Source organism: Lampetra planeri, chromosome 31 (genome assembly GCF_965212315.1).
Source record: "Lampetra planeri chromosome 31, kcLamPlan1.2.h2, whole genome shotgun sequence".
NCBI classification, from domain to species: Eukaryota; Metazoa; Chordata; class Hyperoartia; order Petromyzontiformes; family Petromyzontidae; genus Lampetra; species Lampetra planeri.
In genome coordinates, this window is record NC_136137.1 from 12,087,360 (window position 1) to 12,109,158 (window position 21,799).

Genomic DNA, 21,799 nt, shown 5'->3' on the forward strand with positions numbered 1-21,799 from the left:
CTGCCGCCCGTTCCTCCGTGCACTTGCCTGACGGGCACGCACCGCTGTGCGGCACCGCCCACGTCGCCCTGCCCGGTTATGGGGGCGATAGCAAATGAGGACGACGCAGGGGCGAAAGCGAAGGAAGATGACCAACAGGTGTCGGTGGACACCGATGATACCTTACGGCTGCCGCACGCGGTCTGGTTACGTGAGCAGGAGGCCGATGCCTCGCTGTCTCCGCTACGGAAATTGGTAGGGAAACAAAAATCTCAATTGGCGGGCTGGAAGTGGCAGATGTTCCGAGGCAAGTCGGGATTGTTAATGTGTACCGACGGGTTGTCTGACCGACCACGCTTGGTAGTGCCTTCTTCGCTTCGCTACGACCTGCTCCGTGCTCTGCACGCTGATAAGTTGATGCACCTCGGCGTCCAAAAGACTTTGGCCGCGATGCAAAAGGATTTTTTCTGGGCCGGTATGACGGCAGACGTCAATGACTTTGTCCGCTCATGCCATGATTGTGCGAAGAGGAAGCCGCCTCGGAACCACTATGTACCACCATTGCGTTCCATTAAGGTGTCCCGTATCAACGAATTAGTTGCTCTCGACATTCTGGGGCCGTTTCCCCCGTCGGCTAGGGGCAATAAATACCTTCTGGTCGGGGTGGAATATTTTTCTCGATGGCCGATGGCCTGGCCTCTGCCCGACCAAACGGCAGCATCCATCATCGACGCTTTCTTGAACGGGTATGTCATGGACAAGGGGGCATCTGAGAGGCTGCTCACAGATCAAGGGCGGAATTTCTCCTCTAAATTGCTTAGGGACGTTTGTGACGCGCTGGGTACGAAGAAAGTTCGCACCTCCCCATACCATCCACAAACAGATGGTATGGTGGAACGATTCAACCGTACCCTCTCGGCTATGCTTTGTCACACGGTCAGTGAAAAGCAAACCGATTGGGACCTGCACATACCAGGCGTCTTAGCGGCATACCGCATGGTTCCGCACACGTCCACGGGATACTCACCATTCTTTTTGATGTATGGCCGTGAAAATGTTCCACCCATCGATGTGCAACTGGGTAAGCCGAGTGAACGACCGTCCCGCACCTTGCCTGACCACGAGAGAAGCTGCCCGGTGTGCGACGGCCCGTGCCCAGGCAAGGAACGAACGGTATGCGCGTCGATCGCATACTCGCATGCCTTGGTCTGTGGGAGACCTGGCGTGGCTCCACTGACCCCAGGTACCGGCGGGCACGTCCCCCAAACTGCACATGCCGTGGCGGGGGCCTGTGACGTTGGTAGATGTTCGGAACTCGCAAAGTATCCGTGTTCAGTACGGAAAACGTCGGTGGTATGTTCATTCCTCGCGACTTAAACCCTATGTTGACGCGCGTGTCGGTCCTTCATCCCCACTAGCTGACCTGCCGGGTTCTGCCGAGCCGACTACGCCGATTGCCACACCCGTTGATCCCAAGGGGGACTGTGTTGTGCCTCCTACAGATGAACAGGTTCTGAGGGCTGAGGAAGCCCCCGCTGCCCCCCCTCCAACGGGGCCTGCCCTGGACGTGACCAAGCACCAACAACCTACTTCTTCTTCGAGCCTACTACCTCCTGTCCATCCGGAAGCAAAGCGACCATGCGCTGGAAGCGGAAAGGATCCCGCGTCGCATACGCGGTCGAAATCTCTTCCGTTTCGTCAACGTTTGATCGTTTAGCTATTTTCCCTGTCGTTACTGCGCTGCAGGGGCGCCCTAATGTATGTCGGGGTTTTCATGGGTGACTGTTTTTAAGTGTTGTTAGGCGCGGGGACGCCGTTTCACCCTCAACTGTTAAACGCACCTTGGTGCCCTAATAAGATGTTTTACGGAATTGGTTCATCACCCTTTTCCCAGCCGAGACGGCTAAAAATTTTTCACCGGGGGGGGGGGGGGGGGGGGTGTAATAACAGCCATAGAGGGTTCACGTGGGGATTGGCTTGCCGGTCCTGCTTTGTAGCCAATAAGGGTTGAGACAGGGAGCATGGCCCCGGCGTGATCACGGCATGTCAGCAGGGGTGATTGGCCTGGCCATTCGGGGCCCCAGCTAATGGGGAGCCGGATCAGATGTGTGGTCCCGGGATTGACAGGGAACCATCGAGAACGGTCAAGGCTGTCCATGGAGGATTGGCTGGGGGGTACCACGTGACGAAGGGATTGAGAGAGAGAGAGAGGGAATGATCGAGAGCAGACTTGGGAACGACAAGAGCAGGGTCACGCGCGTACGGGGGCTCTGGGTGCCACGTGCGCAGTGGGGACTTGGTGTGAAGTCTGCCCTCTCTCCGTTGTCTGCCAGCAACGGAGAGTGTGTGAGTAAAGTGTATTTGTGGAAGTGGAAATGAAAAGGTCTGATTCCGAAGCCGTCTCAAGAAGGAGTATTACACAGTGACACCCACCGATGCCACTACACATATACTCAGGTATACACTGTGACGATCGGGTTGGGAATTATTGCCTCCCAAAAGTGAAAAAGGATAAACTCCGATCATGCCGAAACCATGAGCCCAGACAACCTAAATAGGCATCTATGAACACGAAATGGAGTCCAGTCACAACTTGGTGTTCTCAAAATATATTCTAGGCCTCATCTGAATTTGTCATGATCCAATGTAAAATAAACCACACAAGTTTTTGTCTCAATCCATGGACCTATCTAGCTAGCCAAATTCCAAGGCATGATTCAAAGCAAAGATAAAACAACTGGCGTTTGCAAATTAAATGGCATCGAAACGAGTCGACCTGGTAAGGGAGTTTTCCTCCATTTCAACACCAAGACAAACACTTGTCGGGCAGGGCAGACATCACTGATCCTTGCAGTTAATAAAACTGTTGTTGACTACATCCTTTTCTTCCTGGAGCCTCTAAGCCTTTGATATCTATTTATATAGCCTCTCTTCCTCTCCTCTTTATGCCAATATTTGTTTTGTGGGGTTTTCCCCCAATTCCCTATCCATGCCTTACATTTTTTCTCTGGGTGTGGTCCCTTTCTTGACCCCTGCATTCAATCTTGGCATGTCCCTGCACGACCTCTACAAAGAACAACACGAGGATTTCCACAGGTTTCACAGGTTACAGGGCAATGAATTAACGCAAGTCATGTGAACGAGATCACTGTTGATGGCATAAGACAGTACTTTGTCAACACAGTCCGAATAGCTCGTGATGAAACTCCAGACTCGAGTGTCCTGTCAAGGAAGCAAGTCTTGGACACAGGCCTAAACACATGGCGGCTGAGGTTGCAAGCTCAGGTTTCAGACACGAGTTGAGCAGATTCGCTGGTTTCAGTCAGCACAAGTCGAGCAAGTGCGGAGGTCATAACCTCGGAGGTCGCAGACAGGCTGAGCAGGGCTGCACGGGTCATGAGCTTACAGGTCTCGACACAAGCAGAGCAAACTATAGAGGTTTGCAAGCTCATAGAGCACTAAGGTTTTGGGCACTTACCTAAAACGTTGGACAGCTCTCAGGGTTCGAAGGTATTTTGCACGGATTGAGCAGAGTTGCAGACGTTTCGAGGTTGCTAAGCTGAGTTGTGTGGGGGCCGACGTCCGCTCCATCACCCTCGCTGGGCAGGTGGGGCGCTACGTTTGCCCCCTCCACTCCCTCCTCCACCGCTTTGCTCAGCTGCCACCAGATCCCCGCTGATCGGGTGATCGGTTCTCTCGCGCTAGCGCCCTCTTGGAGAGACGTGGCTATAGCGCTGGTTCACCGCCACACGAGGTTACTCCACACGCGCCCGTACACCAACGTTAATACGCCCTTGCCAGTGATCAAATATTAATAGGCACCCGCACTAAGCCTGATGCTACACGGCGGCGTGAATGCACACAATCGTCTTCGGGTGGTGATATGCTAATCCGCTTCCACATAAAGACTGGCGTTAAACGGCCGAGCGAATATGCGCGTTGGCGGGTGGTTAATCGCTGCCCCGCACCCGCGCTAAGACGCGCTCTAAAGTGGCAGCGCGAACGCGTGCGCTTCTGCGGCCGGTTTATCTCCTAACCCGTGCACGCACTATTATATGACTAATGCTACAGCGGTAGCGTGAACACGCGCGCCCCTGCTGGCGTTTGTATTCTAATACGCGCATGCCCCACGGTTAACACTACAGCAGCAGCGCAAACACGCGTGCACCTGCAGGAGATTCATTTAATGAGCCCTCGTGCTGCGGCTCTACCCTCGCCGCTCGTCCACCCACGCAGCTGCTCCACACACACAAAAATCACACCGCACCGATACTCTATGCTGAGAATAGGGTTTTCCCCTTTTATCTGGCAACAAAACAGGTGTTAAGTTGTTCAATCACCAAACTGAAACCTTTAACAAGGAATCATGTCTGCATTAATCACAATACTTGTGGTCAAAATGCAAACAAAAAACATACTCTGATAATATATGCATTGTCTTTGAAACTGATTGTTCCACATCAGAGACAGCTTTCTTTTGAGCCTCGTCTCAAACGGTGTTAGACCAGAGGACGCCAAAAGGCATACTGCACCCTGTTACGTACCTCGCAACCGTTCTCACGGCGTCGCATGGACGCGAGGAGAGGCGGAGGGATGAAGATGGGAGAGAACCTTGCCTCACGCTTGTCTCGTGGCAGCATTCGCTGGCGTCTCACGGACGCTGTGAGCAGCTCGAAGAGGCAGGGAGTCAGTCTGGGTCACCGAGCGGCTGGAGATCAGAAGAGTCCTGAACCGTTTCGGGTTCCCCCTTTTTAGGCCCTGGGATTTCGAAAATCCAGGGTTACATTACATCATCTTCCGCAGCCAATAGTGAGCCTACCTTTTGCAGAGTTGCTCCGCGGTCATGGCAGCACAGTTGCATTGAAGATAGGCTCCCAGGTGATCTATTGCGAGTCTCGACGTCGTTCTCGTCACCCTCACGGGGAGGGCGAGCCACCATCCTCCCCTCTTCCCTCTCCTCCACGTCGTCACCTCCCTCTGTCTCATGATTCTTATCCCCGAACATCAAAGGCTTGAACCAGTGATTTCGGCGCAGCCAATCGTGCGCTTACCTGCATCTGTTAATCATTGTGTCTGCCCACGCCCTCCCGCTCCGTCCCCCGCCACAGCGCTATTTCTGGAAGTGTACAATTCTCACCGCGGGGGATCCGGCAATTGTTTGTGAATACACATTGCGGGGTCTGATTACACTGGCGCCTATCTATTGTCAGTCACCTTATGCCACTGACACTGTAACACTGTACTGAGACTAATTCTCAGGTACTTCCAGCCACTGGCACTATAACACGTGTCGTGACATAGAATCGGTCACGTAGCAGCATAGCGCTTGCTGCTGGCAGGGAAGGGGATCTGCAGAATACAACAGCCCTGACTGACAGCAGGCCACGTGATCTACCAGAGAGGGATCTAGGGGAAAGGTTACGGAAAGGGCACATCGAGAACCCGCTAGTAGGTTCCAGAAGGGGACGTGGCCGGGGGTGGAGCCAGGCCACGCTGACGGTGTAAGAGGGGCCCTGGGAGGGGACCACGAGGCTGTCGTTTGGAGTGGGATCCCGTCGTGCTGCTGGAGTCTTCACTGTTGTCGCCGTCTTCACCATCTCGGCGTCGCCAGTCAGGCAGTCTACCATGCAGCTGGCTTGACTGGGAACCGTAGTTACCAAGTGTTAACTGTTAGGCCGTGTTAATAAACAGTGCCTCCTACTCTTAGTGTCTCTGAGTCAGTCACTACACATGTGTAGAACTTCTACTGACGCGACAGCTTCTTTGTCTTTTTAGTCTCTTTTATTAACGCATATAGTTCACATCTCCTCCGTCATCACCACTCCATGTTTCTCCGTTATCCTCAATGCACAACTCCCCATCAACATCACTCCATGTATCTCTGTTCGCTCGCTCCGCTGGCCCCGCTCGCTCTCCCTCTGTTCCTCTCCTCCAGCGACCCCCCTCTCTGCTCTCTCTCTCTCCAGCTCGATCACTCTTTATCCCCCTGCCGTCTCACTCCGTCGTAGATTCTCTATCAAGGTCCGTTACTCCGCTGCTATCCGATACTGTATTCTCTTGTATGCTGCTATCGTATCTATACTCTCTTGTCTGCTGCTATCGTATCTATACTCTCTTGTCTGCTGCTATCGTATCTATACTCTGCTGCTCCGTCTCCGTCCCAGGCACCAACTCCGACTCCAACACCAACTCCCGTTTCTCCGCCACACTCTTTGCCTTTATCCCCGAACCAATTAGCCCCAATTAATTATGTCATCCCCCGCTCTTCCCTTCGTCCCAAGGCCCCCAGCCTCACGTGATGTTGTTGTTGTAGACACCCCGACGCCGGTCCCAGACACTTACCTTCTCGACCAATCACCGGCCTGCGTCCTCAGTTACCCCTAACACCTGCGGCGTCCCTTAATTACCTCACCCCCTTAATTGGCGCAACAACAACTGTATGACGCCCCGCCCCCTGTGTCCCCGGTTGCCTCACTATCGGCCGCACATCCGTATCACAACCAAACGTGTGACGCGTGTTATCTCAAGTCCTACACATGTACTGATACAGGTAGGAACAATGTTCCACGCTGCCCACCAGGGATTTATTGTCTGTCTGTCTGACTGTCTGTCGTACATAAATAAATATATAATACACACAGCTCTTTGATTGGTGGAGACCTTACAAACCGCTCTTTGATTGGTGGAGACCTACTGCCGGGTACTGAGAGGGGAGGTGCCTAAGGGAGGAGGGTCAGGGGAGGGGCCTAAGGAAGGGGGGAGTCATGAAAGGGGCCTGAGGGGGGGGGGGTTCAGAGGAGGGGCCTAAGGGAGGCGGGTCAGGGGAGGGGCCTAAGGATATGGGGGGTTGGTCAGGGGAGGGGCCTAAGGGAGGGGGGTAATGGGAGGGGCCTAAGCGAGGGGGAGGGGCCGATAGTTAAGGGGGCTGGCTACCTGGCTGGCTGCCTGGCTACCTCAAGTCATCTTTTTTATACAGGTAGGAACAACAGGTTCCACACTGCCCACCAGCTATGAGTTGTCTGGCTGTCGTGCACGAATGCGCTGTCCAACCAAGTTCCTATCTGCCCCCTCCGAAGGAACGTGTTATTGATTCACATTTCCTGTCCCTGTACTAATAAACGCTTAACCAAAACACAGTATCACTAATTACAGTCGTGTCTCGCTGAACGAGCGTTCTTCCTGTGATAGTTCACGATAACAAGCAATGTGGATTTAGACACATTTGTTTGCAAAATGAGCAAAAGTTAGTTTATCGAGTGGAGACCGATTGATAAATGTGTCCCGTGGTGTTAGGGTGCGCGCTGTGGCCCACAACTGTTTGTTTAACAACTATCCTGTGCTGTGTGCCCGCGTGTTTCGTCGTGTGGGGGAAGGTGCCTCATGGTAGCACTATAATGGGTGGGTTGAGGGAAATGGTGGGTGGCGACACTAATTACGGACGCTGAGAACGTTACTATGAACCCAGCGACCCTGGGCCGATTCCCAGCCATGGCTAACATCAGTGCGCGAGTGATATTTGAACCCGCGGTCCTGCATGGCCTCTGCTGCTCCCTCCACCCACTAACATCTATCCTTAAAATAATATAAATGCCAGGCACCTGAAATCACTATGGTTCTCTATGTATGGTAAGTATTACATTTTATTGCTTTATTTAAAAATGATATGTATTTCTCAACTAAAAAAGTTTTGGGACTGAAACGTATCTCAGTTTTTAACATGGGATTCAATGGGAAAAGGATGATTATTTAATTAGTTTTCGCTTACTGAACAATTTTTACGGAACATATCTCGCTCGTTAGGTGAGACATGTCTGTAAACGCTAGGCCAGATATTGCGCCACGAAATGAATACAAGGTTAAACATTACATCTAGGTCAACGCTAGATTAAATATTGTGTAAATGAGGTCCACACGTTTTTTCTTCGAGAGATACTTTATTATAATTGTTTTTTTACCCTTCTATCTGGCAACAAAACTTACACCTTTTTTACAAGGAGTCATGTTTGCATAGACCACAATACCTGGAGCCATAATGCAAACAAAAAAACATAACTCTGATAATATATGCACTGTCCTTGAAGTTGATTGGTCCACACCCGAGACAGCTTTCCTTAGAGCCTAGTCTCACATGGGTTGGACCAGATGGCAAATGAGGTTCCAATGGTGTAAATGCTTACCCCGAGCACTCATACTCTGATGGTGCATTGTCTTTGAGTTGTGTGCCTTTTGGCGTCATCTGGTCCAACCCATGTGAGACTAGGCTCTAAGGAAAGCTGTCTCGGGTGTGGACCAATCAACTTCAAGGACAGTGCATATATTATCAGAGTTATGTTTTTTGTTTGCATTATGACTGCAGGTATTGTGGTCTATGCAAACATGACTCCTTGTAAAAAAGGTGTCAGTTTTGTTGCCAGATAAAAGGGTAAAAAAACAATTATCATATTTTTTACTGGCAAATGAGGTTCCAATGGAGATACTTTATTGTCCAACAGTCTTTGACACTTCACGTGCACTCTTCATCCCGCTCCGTTCCACCACAGGTCTATTCTTTCATTATCTCGGCAAGAGGCCCGTGCTCACGTCACACACCCTTCTTGAATCTCCTCGAACTTCGAGCCAAGTTTCCTCATTCAATAATCCTCTCTACACAACCTTCACCGCTAACCGCCATCTCTTTCTTCCGTCCTTTCTTTCCCACTCTTTTGCCTTTGAATTCCCTGGCCAATTTTCTGGCGCATTAATAATCTCTGCAGCTCCCGGAGTGGCTGTCGGAGTGGCCAATCAAGGGTCCAGGATTAGCGTGCTCCAAACCGGGCCCGCTGATCCACGTCACAACTCTTGCAAGCAATATATGAAGGTTATACGTCTTTTCAATAAATAAGGCTCCAACAGGCATATGACACAAGCGAATATTGATGACTGTGCTGTGCTGATGTATTTGTTTCACTGCTGCCAGTTGGGATGGACACATTTTCTAAAGTTTTTAAGTTGGTGGTCTAAAGGGACAATATGGTCACATGCAGTTCTTATGAGCTGGTGGTCTGGATAGGATGAGAGATTTTATTACAAATACACACCTTTGTCTTTTGTTAAATCTATGTTGGTGACAACGTTCTCCTTTGATCCGTGTGCCAAACGAATGTATTTTGCTTGTACAAGACTTGGAGGGCATCAGTGCTCATGGAATGTTAAAGGTGAACCATTCAACTCATATGGGAAATTTTAGTATTTAATTCTAAAGATTTCCAGGCATGACGTGCTGAAGTTGAGCAATGCTTGCTTTACAACCATAACATGGCATGTAATGCGGATATTTCTATGCGGGTTGTATGTTCTTTAGACCAGACTTGTAAATAATGCAGCTGGGCGGCTGATGGGAGCCCGTTCCGAAATAGAATTACCATGCCCAAGTGTCAAGTTCGTATAACTTAACCAGATGAGGAAGTGCTCTGTTTGGCACAATTGTAGTTGCTATCGCTTCTTTTATCTGATACCACCCGGGTTCTGACCTTTCCACTCGTCTAGTTTCTAGGGCATATGTGGCATAACACAGGTGCTAAGATGCCAGCACCGTCTTAAGTTGTGAATACCGACGAGCATGACGTAAGAGGTGGTGGAATGTCTAAGTGCGAAAATGTCAGCATATTTTTATTTTAATAATGTTAACCGCAAAAACCGGAGTGGAGTGTGGTGAAATGTGTTGAAAGGACCGCGACTATTTACGCAATAATTTTTTTTTTATTCAAGACCCACAAAGTATCAGAAACGACACATTCATGGCTCGGTAGGTCGTGCGAATGTTACCCGATACATGCACACAAGCAAGCGAGAGGAACAGGGGCGGATTAAGATGACCGAGATTAATCGAAGGTGGTCGATTGAGCGGGCAGAAGCCTCGGCGTTTGAGGGCAACACTGCTGCTGTTCCTGCTGTAATGATGATCATGAATTTTGACTTACAACTTTTGTGACTGCAAGAATTTATATTATTTGGTTCTTTCAGTGAAGACAGCTTGTGTTGCGATCGAAACGTCGTGGGTCTTTTGCGTTTATATTTATTTTTTTGTTGTTCATTTTATTTACATTTTATTTTTATTTTCTATCTACGTGACTTTACTGAAATAACCAAAAAAGATGAGCATGAAAATGACGACTCCATGATTAGTATATTTATTAAACCAACTGTGCGTTTTACTTTTGCTAATATAAATTCTCGTACGTTTCATCTTGCAGATTATCCTGAGAAACAGAAACAAATTTGGGGATTAATTAACAAGAGGAATACGAAAATAATGCAATACTCTTTATTCCATACTCGCTGCACAGATTGATAGAAGATAATTTATCTTAATGCTGATGTGAGTAAAACTACACAACTAGGACCATACTACTGACATATTATTGCCAATCCATTACTCTAACCATACACCCAATATTAATTTGGACAATTATTAAATCCATTCAAATTAAATGTTACATGTATATTTGAAGTTTTCGTGACTGCAAGGATCAATACTCTTTGATTTTTTCGGTAAAGTCACGTAGGTTAAAAAAGAAAACAAATAAATTAAACATGGCGTTTCGGAGGCAACACAAGCTTCCGTCTTCAGGCAGAACCGTTACAGCAAAACTACCGTATCAAGTGAAGAGATTAATTTTGGAGCTTTCGTGACTGCAGGAATTATTCTTTGGTTCTTTCGGTAAAGTTACGTATAAAGATAAAATAATAAATTAAATAATAGCATACTATAACGTTTCGATTGCAACACAAGCAATCATCATCAGGTATAAAAGAAATAGCAACAAAAATCTAACCAGAAAACTATAGACAGACATATAAGCAGACAGACATAATAAAGATACACAGAGAGAGAACACGTATCGGCACAAAGAGAGAGGTCGTCTCTGTGACGGGGCCTTATTTATAGAGAGGGGGGCGGGGGCGGAGAGAGGGAGGGGGCAGAGAAAAAATTTGCATGTCAATGAGTGGACAACGACGTGGTACGGTACGCAAGCTTAAAAATTAGGAGAAAGACACACTAAAATTAAATAACCTAGTAAAATATCGAAATGTAATGTAATGCAACCCATTTATTTAATTTTAGTGTGTCTGTCTATAGTTTTCTGGTTAGATTTTTGTTGCTATTTCTTTTATACCTGATGATTGCCTGTGTTGCAATCGAAACGTCGTAGTATGCTATAATTTAATTTATTATTTTATCTTTATACGTGACTTTACCGAAAGAACCAAAGAATAATTCCTGCAGTCACGAAAGCTCCAAAATTAAGATTGAACCACTTCTACGGGGAAGTTTTAAGCTTATCTTTTTTCTCTCTCTCTGGTTTTTGTTTTCTCTCTCTGCCTGTGTCCTCTCTTTGGAATTTTCACACTTAAATTCTAACTTAGCAATCTTTGAAATACGTAATAAACGGGCTATGCGTTAATTGTGTGTTGACCGACTCTCTGGGTTGCATTACATTACATTTCGATATTTTACTAGGTTATTTAATTTTAGTGTGTCTTTCTCCTAATTTTCAAGCTTGCGTACCGTACCACATCGTTGCCCACTCATTGACATGCTAATTTTTTCTCTGCCCCCTCCCTCTCTCCGCCCCCGCCCCCCTCTCTATAAATAAGGCCCCGTCACAGAGACGACCTCTCTCTTTGTGCCGATACGTGTTCTCTCTCTGTGTATCTTCATGATGTCTGTCTGCTTATATGTCTGTCTATAGTTTTCTGGTTTGATTTTTGTTGCTATTTCTTTTATGCCTGATGATGACCGATTGTGTTGCAATCGAATACGTCGTAGTATGCTATTATTTAATTTATTATTTTATCTTTATACGTGACTTTACCGAAAGAACCAAAGAATAAGTGAAGAGATCTCTAAGAGACACGACCTTATATATGATTGCTTAATTTAAAACCATCCTCTCGGTTGAAGTTGTGTCTATGTTTGCATATATGGATGGCTTCATGGACAAATCTTTGGTAGTACCCGCGAGGTTTGCAGAGTACTTTGGTATCAGAGAAAACAATATCATTAGAACCCGCTGTGTTGAAACAATGATCAGCTACGGCCGAAGAATTCGTTCTGGCGTGTGGCAGTCACCACAGGTACAACTCAATTTGTAAACACCGGGGTACTGTAAGTCAGGAATGACATCCTTTTCGGATGAGATAAAATCACGGATTTTGTGTACTGTATTGAATCGGACCTGGATCTTGTGTTTGTTAAGAATTTTGGAAATCTTTTTTGTAACACCTGCTATGTATGGCAACGTGATGATTTTGATCGGAGTTTCAGGTGGTTGTTTATGCATGGTGGGAGAAACAGCTTGGCGGATAGTACGGTCAGAGTATCCGTTCATCATGAGGGTCAGATGTACATGTTTTAATTAAGCAATCATTGGAAAAATGTAATCAACCAAGCCAAACTCTAGCTGCCTTATAATTGTACAGCCATAGTACTTTTTTAAGCTTTTCACACACTGCTTGCCTGCTTTGGAATATAACTCACCGGCGAGCATAACAAAAGGTGGCTTAATCCTAGCTTGCTTATCTACTTCCGCCATCTACATCACAAAGCTCCAGGCGTAGCCACAGCTGCAGCACAGGTCGTCACCTCACCAGCTTATACCCCCTCCCACGGCCCATCCTGGCTCATCCCCCCTCCCCTTAACCAGTATATAAGGTAGTGTCTAAATTTCGATTTAAAGCTTTCGTGACTGCAGGGATTCATCTTCTTGGCTCTTTCGGTAAAGTCACGTAGAAGGGAAGTAATACAATAATAAAACATAATAAAATGAAATAATTCTCACGACGTTTCGGCTACAACGCAAGCAGCCGTCTTCAGGTGAGACACTACCAATGAGACACTACACTACTAGCTTGGTAGTGTCTCATTCTTCACCTGAAGACGGCTGCTTGCGTTGTAGCCGAAACGTCGTGAGAATTATTTCATTTTATTATGTTTTATTTTTATTATTTTATTACTTCCCTTCTACGTGACTTTACCGAAAGAACCAAGAAGAAGGTAGTGTCTCTTAGAGCTCTCTTCACTTGATACAGTAATTTTGCTGTGACGGTTCCACCTGAAGATGGAAGCTTGTGTTGCCTCCGAAACGTCGTGATTTTATTTATTTGTTTTCTTTTTTTAGCCTACGTGACTTTACCGAAAAACCAAAGAGTATAAATGTTACTTGGTTCAAACACGAGCAACAAATGTATATTACGATAAATTATTTATGGTTGACTACACGGTCTAAAGGGTGCACACTTCGAATCTGATTGGACAAGATCGTATCAGGTGTGATAAAACCCTAAATACGATTTTGAGCCAATCAGATCTGATCCATGTTTTCATGGCTTTCTCTCGTTTAAAGGAAACATGGAATACAGGTCGAAATTAATACAATTATCACCATCAGCTGATTATTATTTCGTAATAACATGCTGTGGAATACAGTTCAACCAATCAGGACGTGGCCCAATCATGTTCGGTTTCCATTTACATTCAGCCATTCTCATCTTTGGATCGGATTGGATTTATCAATCCTATCAGATAAATCATATCGGATCCGACTCTGATCTAAACTAATTGTGTGCAGCTTAAACCTGCACTGTGTAATCCGGGTCCTGACGTGAGTTTGTGGTTTTGCCGAAGAGGAACTTCAGTAAAATCACGACGTTCAAACACTTCATGACGTCAAGTTTCAAATTGATTTTGTTTAAACAGGTGAAAACTCAAGAGACCGGTTGAGTTTCATAAGAGCGACATGGGCCACAAAAATGACAAAAGGCAATACAGTCAAGTACATCACTGAAGCACAGTGATGTACGCGTGCTTGTATTGCGCCATACCCGTAGAGGATGGAGTGAATGGGTGTAGAACGTGTATACAAAATGGTCCAGTTGCCTGTTATTGTTGAGTTATTCATCTGCACATTGGGCAGGCCATGGAGCCCTAAAACCTATCCACACCCATGATTGACACCAATCCACAGCTCCTGTTCTAAAGCCAATGCAACTCTGGAGGCAATGTTATTCAAGGGACACATTTTTCGCTGAAGTGTTTTTTGTTGTTGTAAAACAATTGTTATTGATCCAACCTCGGGGGGGGGGGGGGGGCGGTGTACAACTTCTGTGACAGGTGAGTAGTGCACAGCGGGACAAGCGGCTCAGATAGAAAACCAACACGGACGTGTAGGACCGGAGCGTTATGTAGTATGTGCGTCAGATCCATTTGCTTCAGGGAAGGAAGGGTGAAAGAGAGAGGAAGGGGTAGGGGGGTCAGTCTCATTTCAAGTTAAATCAAGTAAACTCAGGGTCTCTGGAGTGACATTCACGAGGGGGCCCCAGATCTGGGTGAACTTCCTTATTCCTCAGTTTTGGACTCAGGTGTACTAAAGCTGCTAGGGCGAATAGGGAGTTATGCCAGAGGGTGAATGAAGGATCCCCATGATTTTTCCAGGAGCTGAAGGTGCTTGGTGATACCTTGGGTTTAAGGCCCAAGGGGGAGGATTCAATGGCAGGTAGTATCTCAGTGCCAGACATCACCTTGTACAGATCGGTTATTTTATCATAGAATGTCCTGATGATTGGACATTCTCAGAAGGCGTGAATGTAAGTTTGGATGGTGCTCGTGGGGCACCTTGGGCAGTCTGCGGAGATATGGTCTGAGATAATTTAGTCCTCCATTGGTTAGTGAGATATGTGTCATGAAGGAACTTAAATTGAATTGTCCTGAGAGGGAGGGATCTTAGACCTTGCCGGGGGTTGTGCCAAATTAGTTTCGAAGACTCGCTTAAGGGTTTTAAGTTATATGGCATGTGCATATAATTTTGCATTGTCACCAACTCTGTGAAATACATTTATCCGTGTAATTTATTTTTACTGATCTATTCCAATTTACAACTGTTTATTTCACAATTGCATTCACATGTATGGATTCAGTGTATGATTTGTACAGCATATAACTGCACCCTATGCTTCTATGTATTCAATCTTATATAAGGGCAGCAAGGTGGCACAGTGTCAACACTCGTGCCTCCCAGCAAGAAGCGCCTGCCTGGCTTTGAATGATGATCCCAGCACCTTTCCATGTGGACATTGTATGATCTTCCAATGGTTCAAATATCACTCGCCACTGATGTTAGCCGTGGCTCAGAATCGAATCGGGATTGCTGGGTTCATAGCTACGAGGCAGGGATGCGAGATGGAGCGTGACTTTCTGTCCCTTCACGATCCACCCCAACAACAACAGCCAGTGACGTCACCACAGCGCTTGTGCCAGGCTATGTGCACGTTGAGGTCATGTGAAGTGTCGAACGCCCGCCGACAGCAGGTAACGGGTAAAGACCCAGGTGCCATCGGTCAACTGACTGAGTTGACTGGCCAATGCACCACTTGTACCCCCTACTGTGCCTAACTTGCTGTGTTTTAGCCACCCAGCGCTCCGCTCGCTCTCGTGAGCATGGCTCCTCCGCCCTCCGCCACCGTCGGCCTACAACTGCCCAGCAGCATCACCCACGAGCCTCCTCCAAAGAGGCCGATCCCAACCCCCCTGGCACCAGTCATGAGCAAGTCCACCCAGCTCCACATCCTCCCACACCACACCACTCCACCTCCCCTCCAGCCCACGCCGCGCCCATCCAGCTCCCGCCATCCGGTTGAACAAAAGCTGCCAGGCATGCGGTGGCTGCGTACGTGGGCCACATGACCCAGCCAACGCAGCCCCACCCGCCAGAGGAGCTCACCGATGGGACCCCCTCCAGATCCCTCAAGAATCCGCGAGCTTGCCACACAACCCAGCCCAGTCAAACCCAGGATGGACCGCAGGCAGGCCAGCCCAAATACCTCCAACCAGCAAATATGCTCCACCAGGGGGGTCCATGCCTCGCAAGCGCAGAGAAGGGAGGGCATGACTGTGGCCGAGAAGACTCGAAGCCTCACGTGGTGTGACAGACCAGGCAGCCCCCACACAGTGCCACACAACCGACGAAAGGATAATGCCACCCGACTGACTCGGAACGAGACCGCTGTCAAACCGGAGCCAGTCATGAGCACACCGCCCAGGCATGGGAAACTCTCCACTCTCTCCACAACTGCCCCATCACCAACTGAGAGCCGCAGGGGCACAGCGTATGATGGCACAAAACAACCAGACAGGTGCTCAGTTTTGGTGGGGCTGATGGTAAGGCCCCAGCCCTCAGCGGCATGCTCCAGGCTCAGCAGCAGCGCCTCCAACCTGCGCCCCCCCCCCCCGAGCGAGCAGCAACTACCAGACCATCGGCATACACAACATGTCTGACCAACAAGGAGCCATCCCCCAACCATACCCGGGCACCGACCAGCCCCCACTGTATCTGCACCACGTGGAAGCCCCTCCGGCACAGCCACTGAAGGCCTCACAAACCACGTGGTCGAAACAGATGTCTAATATCTTGATTTGAAGCTTTTGTGACTGCAGGAATCCATACGCTTTGGTTCTTTCGGTAAAGTCACGTAGGTAGAAAATGTATAGATCACGATGTTTTGATCGCAACACAAGCAATCGTCATCAGGTGAGACAATTACAGCAAGAAAAAACTGCTGAAGTAGGTGAGAGATCTGCTGTGGCACGAGGTTATATAGGACCCAGCAATAGGGGGGGGGAGAGAGAAGTGGGTGGGGGGGAAGGAGGCGGGGCAGAAAGTGGACCCCTTAGCAGTACCCGCGTCACTGGAGTAAAGTGGACCACCGCAGCAGCACTTCTCTCTCCCCCCTGCAGCCGATCTCTCGAGTACTGCTGCTGTGGTCCACTTTACTCCAGTGACCCGGGTGCTGATGTGGGGTCCACTATCTGCCCCGCCTCCTTCCCCCCCCCCCTTCTCTCTCTCCCCCTGCAGCCGATCTCACTAGTGCTTCTGCGGTGGTCCACTTTACTCCAGTGACCCGGTTGCTGCTGCATAAGTAACCACGACTACCACTCCTCGCCTCTGGTTGATGGGAAGGTGAGCTTAAAGTCGCCCTGGGGTTTACAGCTTCCCACACTTCACCGCTCCGCTCCCACGCCCCCTTAATTAAGAGCCACTCCCTGTTGTTTGGCAATTTCCTGCCCCGAGTAGAGGACTGTCCACTCCCCATGATCGCAGGAGAGAGAGCCGGTCCTCCTGACCTGAATACCACAGAGATCCAGGCAGTACCGGTCCAGCTCCTGACAGAGGAGTGGCAGCCTCTCCTCGAGTGGCCACTCACAGTGGCTTTTTGCTGTTTTTGGAGGAACCCCGAGGCTAAGGATTTAATCTCCTGGCTCTGCCAAATGGAGTTTGGCCAGGAGACGTCATAGACACCTGTTCCCCTCCAACACAAGCTTCGTTTGATATTTTTTTCGTGGTTTAGTGGTAATCCATTTCAAGGTGTAGGGGCCATCAGCCCCTCGCACCAGTCCAGAACCCCTCATAGCCACTGTGGTGGTGACCAACGCCATGAGGGGAATGGCCAATAGAAAATGGCCCTCCCCCCATGGCACTGCTCACCAAAGCGCCACCGTCCGCCCCCCAGCCACTTGTTACTGAATCACCATAAGGCTCCCTTCCCCCACACGACGAAACACACGGGCACAGCACAAGAGACCAGCTAAACAAACACCTGTGGGCCACCGGGTGCCCCCTGTGCCACGGGACGCATATTTATCGATCAGTCTCCGCTTGCTAACTGAACATTTGCTCGTTTTGCGAACAAATAAGTCTCAATCATTTTTTTTCGTAACACCAAATTATTGTAGAAGGAATGCTCATTAAGCGAGACATGCCTATATTTTTTATATTGTACCACTGACAGCGGGAAAATGTCACCATAAATTGTAAATTGTCAAGATGGGAATTATATTCTTTGACTTTGACGCTGAACATGGTCAATAGTAAATACCCCAAAGGAAGACGAAGTTTTCTGAAATAAATTCAATAAAACCTGAAGTATGAAGACGGATAATGGTATAATACTTACAGACTTGTCAATGTTAGCATATTCCTGCATGTGTGATGGCCGCTCTTGCACTTTTCTGTGGGGCATAGTAGTCATCAGAAAGAGCCATACATCAGTCTCAATGCTAACATCCACTTAATAAAAGTGCAAATAGATTGTAACTGATGGTGATGATGATAATGATAAACATGCATTAATCGTAATTATAATGACTGCCACGTAACGGTGAAAGTAACATCCATTTCATGAGATAATTCCAAATATGGCCACTTACATCTGTTGACATATAAATTGTTCACTCTTCGGTCCTGGATGCCCATCTTTATCTGCCTCATTACAGGGACGTGAAACTGACATAATTGAGCGATGCTTAGTGGGCAGTTACATTGGTCACATTTGTTTATGACGACTACACTAAGAAACCATTGCTACTGCTGTAAGTGTTATTTCACTCGCAGAGCAAGCCCTGCATTTGAGGTGCAGCCCAGATCACGTTTTCTCTGCAACTTCAAAATGGTTCCTATTTACATCGATTGTGGTTGCTGGAGATTATGCGAATCATCCTTAGCTCACTGACAGCAGTTTACTTACAGAAGCATTTTTATACGGATTTTGACCGCTTAGCTGATGTTGGAGTTGGCCAAACATCCCAATATATGACCAGAAACTTTGGACAGTTGTGAATAGCGTCAGTTTTGGCTGCCTTCCCGAGCGTCTGTCAGTAATTTCCTGCGCCTCCATTTCGAAAGCATCACATTACAAATTGTACAGCGTCTTGAGATAAAATTTACGTGGACGACGTTATATGAATACGGTATGTAGCATTACTATTTATTAAGACAATGGGTCATCACCTTTGCGTTGTAGCTCTAACGGCCTTATGATGTTTGTGGTATCCCCATGTGAGAAGGGCGATGAGGATGATGGCGAACACAGGGATTCCCACGATCACTGTCATCGTCGTACTCCAGTAGTTCTCAACGTGCAGGGCTTGTGTGGCTGTAGATTCTGAGCAGGCAATTAAACGCTCAAATGAACAAAATGTTCAGACTCAATATCGGCTATAATACGGGAAGCCCGACCAATTAATCAGCGACGCAGCTTCCCCTACACGCTTCTCGATTTCACTTTTACACATTAAAAACAAACTTTAACGTGTGCATGTTTACTTAGGAAACGTTCTCGTTCATCCAGACCTACGGACGGACTACTATGGGGAACGGACCTTTAAAAATCTATTGTGCGATTCCAATCTTACCGATGATAGGAGCTTGATTGGCAATTTTCCGCGTTACAGAATAAAGGGCAGGGGTTATGTATTATTACTCTTCGGTACCAAATAAAGTCTCAGTGAGTCTCATATATTTTTCAGAAGGGTCCTGCCAGGCTTTTATCAACAGGAAGCAATGTTGCTATGTGTTTGATCACAATTGAGTTAACTTGCAGGATATTTGTAGCATTGGGATGTTTGGCCCACAATGGTTACATCGTATGTTTTTTGTTAGCTATGGGGAGAAAATCGAAAAACCTGGAGGAAACTCATGCAAAACAAGGGTAGAACATACGTACAAACTCGGCCCCTCGAGTCAGGAATAGAACCTGTAATCACTCTCAACCGAAGCTGGAAAAGGTCTTGATAAAAACGTGCAATTTCTAGGCTCTTTTTAAGAATTTAGCAAGTGCCTATTTCGTCACATCACGAGAAATAGTAACGGGCCTTACATTGTATTGGATTTCGTGTCAAACGTGCTCAAATTAATTTCATTTTTACATTCAGAATCCTTTAAAACTTTCATATTCAACCTTTTGTAGGCCAAGGCTCAAATATAAAATGTTATAATTCTTTGCTTTATTAGACCTCCTTTGCCAGTACCAAAATATAATGATAGGGGTTTTCTCCTTTTTTATGGCAACAAAACTGAAACCTTTTTACAAGGATTCATGTCTGCATTAACCACAATACTTGCAGTCAAATTGCAAACAAAAAACACACTGATAATAGAGGCATTGTCCTTGAAACTGGTTGGTCCACACCAGAGACAGCTTTCTTTTGAGCCTCGTCTCAATTGGTGCTAGACCAAATGACGCCAAAAGGCGTACAGCTCAAAGAGACTGCACTATCAAAGTAATGAGGGCTCGGGGTAAGCATCTACATCATTAGACCTCCTTTGCCAGTACCAAAATATAATAATAGGGTGTTTCCCCTTATATATTATCAGAGTGTGTTTATGTTTGCATTTTGACTGCAAGTATTGTGGTTAATGCAGACATGAATCCTTGTAAATATTGTGGCTTGGCTCTCCAACACACCGGTGTGCTGTACTAGTGACGAATTGGCATGTTCTGTTTACGTGACAACCCTTACTAGTTGGCTGTGTCGGGTGGTGGCGGGTTTTAACGACACATTTATATATTTACACGATCTAACCTAAAAACCTCTATTATGGGTGGGAATAGCCAACTAAAGTGCACTAATACATTTTTCTCAAAACACTATCGAGGCAATTAGAGTTGAGGCCATCATCTATGGTGATTTGCCCCATTATTTGGAATATAGACACCCAAATTTTGCTTAAAGAGAACATTCTTCAGCACGTACATTGGGCGTATATGGAGCAACAGCTTCAGCGAGGTTGACGGAAGCGCTGAGTTTCTCCCCCCTCGTATGCCTGGGTTTTCTCCGGGAACTCCAGTTTCTGTTCACATTTATATGCGCTCATTAATGGAATTATCCATATATCTTAATGCGAGGCCTTCCTGAAAAAGTTCTGAGACTTATTTAAGTTTTCCTGGGTAAATAATGGACGTGTAGGGCGTGTCAGCTTGTGTAGACAGACAAGTCTCCAATACCTGTTGCTGTGGTGGTGGTGGTGGTGATGTATGTTCTTTCGACATCCAGACAGAAGTTGTTGACGATTAAAGTGCTTTTCCCTTCCAGGGTACAAGTGTAATGCCCAGAATCATTGACTTGAATGTTGAGGAAAGCCATCGAAGCGTTCCCATCTGATATGTTCCCCGTAAAGGCGAGTCCATGAAAAACAGATGGCTTCTCAAGTTTCTTCGAGTGGTAAATGATCTAAGCAGATGACACGTGTAGACCATCAAGACAATTCATTTGGTTCTCACCCTGAACGTAGATTGAGTGTTTTTGAAGGTGCTGTATACAGTTTATGTTTTGTCAATCAACTGGTAAATGAAGGCCACTGCACGCCTTTTCGGACATGAGGGTTGTGTGACCATTACCTCACCCCTGGTCAGTGCGGGATAGTGAAGAGAGTGCCCAGGAGCGATTCAGATGTCGCTCGCCACTGATGTTAGCCATGGATTTAAATTCAGGCTACAAGGTTCTTAGCATACACGTGACATATATTAAAAGACAACTATTCCCAATATAGCCTTCACAGGCTGTTGTGGAAAGTGGTTTTAGCGAGCAGCTTGGATTCTTGTCTTGGATTAATACACGACTTACGCGGAGGGTGGGGGGTGCGTGACGTCAGCAGGCACACTGCGTAACGCTTCCGCATGCGGGTGACATTACAGATGTGACATCACCGCTCACTTGCCGTGCAAAATATATACATTTTTGCGCCCCCCCCCCCCCCACCAAAATACAAAAGTATATTTTTATACGTTTTGCATTGTGTACAGTCTGGAAGCTACCAACATGCCAAATTTCAAGTTTGTTGCATGTTGGGAAGTATGCTAAACATTTCGAACAGACACACATTTTCACAAATTTCCCTTTTATATATATAGAATATGAGCACACATATATGTACTCGCACACATTCATCAGATGTCCACACAGGAGATCGGCAGCGCCGCTCCCTCCCTCATCTTTAGCAGTGGAGGA

At 47.2% G+C, this 21,799-nt stretch overlaps 1 long non-coding RNA gene across 1 annotated transcript in view; it reads right to left on the reverse strand.

Moving 5' to 3' along the window:
• Window positions 1-9,703: 9,703 nt before the first annotated feature.
• Window positions 9,704-21,799, reverse strand: part of LOC144729236 (uncharacterized) — a 32,140-nt gene continuing 20,044 nt past the window's right edge. Inside the window, exons 3-6 of the long non-coding RNA XR_013587659.1 lie at window positions 20,797-21,022; window positions 18,801-18,954; window positions 17,968-18,022; window positions 9,704-10,217 (exon numbers count right to left, since the gene is read on the reverse strand). This is a non-coding gene — a long non-coding RNA (uncharacterized LOC144729236). The remainder of the gene's footprint in view (window positions 10,218-17,967; window positions 18,023-18,800; window positions 18,955-20,796; window positions 21,023-21,799) is intronic.